This window comes from Alligator sinensis, unplaced genomic scaffold (genome assembly GCF_000455745.1).
Source record: "Alligator sinensis unplaced genomic scaffold, ASM45574v1 scaffold696_2, whole genome shotgun sequence".
Classification (NCBI taxonomy): domain Eukaryota; kingdom Metazoa; phylum Chordata; order Crocodylia; family Alligatoridae; genus Alligator; species Alligator sinensis.
The window spans coordinates 2,990-7,890 of record NW_005842855.1 but is presented as its reverse complement, the minus strand read 5'-3'; the positions used below and the strand labels follow the sequence as shown (position 1 = coordinate 7,890).

At 41.2% G+C, this 4,901-nt stretch overlaps 1 long non-coding RNA gene across 1 annotated transcript in view; it reads left to right on the top strand.

Moving 5' to 3' along the window:
• Nucleotides 1–3,647, top strand: part of LOC102376905 — a 20,050-nt gene extending 16,403 nt beyond the window's left edge. The window contains exons 2-3 of the long non-coding RNA XR_325156.2: nucleotides 452–591; nucleotides 3,450–3,647. This is a non-coding gene — a long non-coding RNA (uncharacterized LOC102376905). The remainder of the gene's footprint in view (nucleotides 1–451; nucleotides 592–3,449) is intronic.
• Nucleotides 3,648–4,901: the final 1,254 nt, after the last annotated feature.

The window sequence follows — 4,901 nt, the reverse complement described above, 5'->3', positions numbered from 1 at the left end:
GGGGGGCGGCAGGGGCGCAGCAATACATTTCCAAAGCTGTGAGCTTGTGCCCTGCTTTGGAGTTGTCCTAAAGGCTGCCCTCAATCAATCCAATTGTAAGTGATAAATGGTGCCCAGTTGTTTGGGTTGATAATGAGATGACAAAAAAAGTAAACTTGCTGCAATTTACACGTCTACTCATACACTGTGAAAACCTTTGCCTGTGAATTAATACCTTTACCTTGACATGATGTGATTGGGTCTGTTGTTGAGATGAAAAACATGGTAAATCTGAGGTCTTGATTACTTGCAATCATTAGATTAGAGCTCATGTTACATATCTTCCTTGTAAGAGTTAGAACTGTTAAACATCTGCCATGTTCTGCTCCCCAAGTGGCTCTATGCCATTTGTGATTAAAGTGAGTCCCTTTGGGTATTAACTTTTACATTTCTGATGTAATGACATTTGCAGATAAAAGGCGCTATACAAATGTAAATGTATGGAATGTTTTGAAAAGGACATGGAGAAGTTAGGGAGCATCCAGAGGCCAGCAACAACAATGATCAAAGACTTGGAAGGCAAGTCATCGGAGGAGAGGCTGAAAGAGCTAGGTATGTTCAACTTGCAGAAAAGGTGTTTAAGAGGAGATATGATAGCTGTCTTCAACTACTTGAAGGGCTGCCATAAAGAAGAGGGAAAGCACCTTTTCCTTCTTGATACAGAGAGGAGGATGCAGATTAATGGTTTGAAGCTGCAGCAAAGTAAATTTAATATTGGTAATCCAGAAAAACTTATTCTCTGTAAGAACAGGTGAGGCAGTGAAATAGACTGCCTAGAGAAATTGTGGACTCTCCATCACAGGAGGTTCAAGAAGAGGTTGGACAGCCCCTGATTGGGGATGATCTAGCTACAGCTATGATCTATTTTCTACTATGGGTATTTCTCATGGTTCTGGGCATTGTTGATTGTTCCTTCCCCCCACGCCTTTTTTTCTCCTGCTATACCTGTCAGGGTGTTTTTAAGCTTCCCCAGAGACATTGGGTATTGGCTACAGCTAAGGCTGGAGACTTCAACTGGGCATGCCTATTATCCTGCTAGGAACAAAGCTGGAGATTCCTGGCTAGAGGGTCTTGCCCCTCCATCACCATATTTGGGGTCAGGAAGGAATTTTACCCCATGGTGAGATTGGCATGGACTGCGGCAGTGGGGGCGGGGGGGTTGCCTTCCTCTGTAGCAGGGGGACATGGCCCACTACCCAGGACCTCTTGAGTATATACTGACAACATTTTATAGAAGCAAGACATTGGCTTCCGTGGTTCCTGCTTTACCTGTGGGTGGGTAGGGTGTTAGGTCTATGCTGTGTCACGGTTGAGGGCAGTCTTATGTAGAGTTTATACTATGGTTATATGGGATGGTTTGGATGGAGATCATCCTGCCTCAGCCTCAGATGTATGGAGGCCTGACTTCTCTCTTAACTATGACTCTCCATAACAGACTCTTCTCAGTCCAAAGATTTAAAACAACTGGTTCCAATCTGTGGTGTTTGGTGATTCACACAGCATTATAGTTTCAGGTGGTTTGTACCTGGTGAAGCACAGCTGAACATGAGTGAATTGCAGGGAGCTCCCTTGTATTCCTACAAGAGACTTCTTTTTGTAGCCAGGCCTATTTAGGTAGCTGCAGAGGAATCAAAAAATTGTCACAAAGACTCTCTCTGTTGCTTCTTTGATGTAAATTCAACTGTCATCCAAGTTGCTGATGGTACCAAAATTAGAGGCGCAACAATCATCAAGAGAACAGAACCACACTGCAAAGTGACACTGGAGATTAGAGCATTTGAGAACTCCATAGGGAGAGGAAATAAAGAATAAAAGAGAGCTGGCCAAGCAGCTACAACTGGGGGATCAAAAAGAGTTTTATCTTAAATCTGTCCTCATTTGTAACCAAACAGGAAATGGATGACCCCAGGAAAGGGAGGAAAACAAAAGTGAGGCTGGCTGTAACATGAGCTTTCTTAAGAAGCAGTCTCTGATCTGAAGAAGATTGGGAACCCTTGCAAGTCTGTGCGAGCCAGAAAAATGAGTGGAAGCTCTGGAGTGGGGCAGTCCCAAGTTCAACTCTTGGTGCTGTCACTTACTCACTGTGGGGTTTTACACAAATGACTCTGATTCTGTCTCAGCCTTTTCAGTTTGTAAAACAAAGATGATGCCTGTCTCCCTCAGATGAGTATCAGTAGAAAGGAATAATGGTGTAGTAGTTAGAGCAATAAGCATGGGACTCTGGCAATCCAGCTTCATTTCTGTGGTTTGCCTCTGTCACTTAATGTTCCTTGCTCTGTTCCAGTTTCTCATCTGTAACAGAGGAATAATAATACCTCACAGGTGTGTTGTGAGGAGAATTACATTAATGATCATGAAATGTGCACTGCACTAATGAGGGTCAAGGAAAATAGATCATGTGCCAGAATATAATTAGTCCATCTGTACAATACAAAATGTTACATGCTAGTTTAGAAAAAAATGTTTTAAATAGTCCCTGAAATACAAGAAAACAAGTTCATATACAGATACAGTATGTATCTTCAAAAAGCCTCTAACAGTCCCTCAGAATTACAAGCCTGACTGTATGTACTGATTTTTCACCCCTCACAGATACAGTAACCATCTTATTGCAAAATGTAGGGAGCTGCCTGTTTTTGTACTTCAGGCAACATAAAACATTCAAGAACAAATATCTGCTTGTAAGAGTCTCTCACTGCCTTCGCAGGAGAGCATGGTAAGAGGCTTGCTTTCTCAGATGCTGCATTTTCAAGAGCGTGCAGAACACCAGCCTTGTTTACAAATCAGCCTGGAGTCATAATGGCTAAGCTATTTTGGGAGATGAGAGATAAGCAAACCAGAAAACCTTATCGAAGATTTGCCTTAACTTGCAAAGGTATTTTCTTTGATGAAAGAAGTCAAACAGTGGCTATATATATTCTGTCACTTTAGATTTGTTTTTGGACAAAAATCTAAACTCAGGCAGCTTTCCTAGATAAATAGGCCATTCTGGACTAGATTGCTTTGTGCATGATCCTTTGCCTTTCTAGATTAAAACTAAAAAGGCATTAGACAAACCAGGAATAAATAGCCAAATCGGAGCACAGAGAGTTTAATAGTCTGCTTAATCAGGGATTGATATAGAGTCAAAATATTTAGTAGAGTTTAATCTCTGCTCCAAACATCCCTAAAGGTGATGGGGGAGTGAGACATTTTGTTAATGATCTGGATGATGAGATGCATAACAGACTGGCAAAGTATATTGAAAAACTCATTCAGTATTTGGGAGGACATCCAGAAAGACCCACCAAAATGAGGGAACTGTACATTTCAGTATAGATGCTTCAGGTAAGTGCATTTTAAAGGATTGTTATTCTTCCATGCACTGATGGATTTTGCCTTTGTTGAAATCTCTCCACTGAATTTTCCAGGAGCTCATCCTGACCAAATGAAATAAGAAGTGCTTTCCAGCCAGAACAACACAGAAAACGTCATTGTAGGAAGCCTAGGACTGGAAGGAATCTTTGGCATCATCTCCTTTAACTCCCTGCACAGTTGAAGGATTTGCTGTTAGATTTTGTGATATAGGCCCCCTCTATATGTTACAGGTTTTGTGCAATTACCTTAAGACAAGCTGCATGTGCAAAATAGCTATCACACCAATAAAAGCTCCAACCAGCTATAAAGTTAGACCTTGAAAATATGTACTAACTTTATAGCTGGTTGCTGTTGTGGAAGAAACAGGCTTCACTCTATTGTTTGGTCACAAAGTTGCCAGAGACCTTTATTTACAAGCAGCTGCTGGGGAGAGCACTGGACAGACAGAACTCTTATCAGTTCTGCAGGCCCCCCCCCCAACAGACAATTGAAGCAAGCCTTTTATATGTTCAATTCAGGTCACATGACACAAGGATACAACAAGTCAAAGAAAAACTTGTTTGAACCAGAAAGTTGCAAGAGGGCATAGGCTGTGGTTTGACCTATTGACCTCATAGGTCTACTCAGCTCAACAAGGGAAAAAGGGCGGGAGAAAGAGCAGATTGCAAAATAGGCAGGGAAAAAGCAATCATTAGCAAATAGTGCACTAACTCAAGAAGTTAGTAGAAATTAAGGCCTGGGGTTTTCTCCTTCCACATTCCCCCCTTTTGTACTTATAGTACAACCGATAAAATTTTGTAACTGTGTGTTGGGCAACAGACTGCAAGTGAGCTAATGGGAGAACAGTCTGACTTATGCATCCTTCGAGGCACAGTGAAACTTGTTCTTAGGTAGAGTATCTCTTAGTGCTCTCTTCGGAACAACTGTGAGACTAATCTCAATTGACCCAGCATCATGTTAGACATATCTGTTGCGTCTTTTGTGGGATGCACTAAGGTTACAATTGTGTAGCAACAAAAGCAGTACTTGTAGAAATAAAATAAACCTGAGGACCATGATTGCGATATAAAATAATTTGGTCCCAAGTCTGCCAAACCAGTCCCAAAGACTCCATTGATCAGTTTGGTGTAGTTTAGCAGCTTCTTTCTCAATAATTTCAGCCTGGTTTTCAATAGCACTAGAAGCATCTGGTATATAAACACAGCATTCTGATTTTATTAAAGCACACACACCTCCTTTTCTAGCTAATATATAATCTAAGGCGAGTCTGTTTTGTAGAGTCATTTGTCTCATTTCTTTCATTTCTTTACTTATTTCACAAAAACCAATGGCAGTAGCATTAGCTATTGTCACAAGGGATTCTGCAACTTTCTTTATTTCAGACATAGCTAAGCCTGTGCCATAGTTCGGGAACATTATACCCCAAAACCTTTGATTTTCTGTGATTTCGCGAACATTGCGAATTCTTCCTTTAGGTAAGTGAGATCTAATAGTAAAGGCAGGAT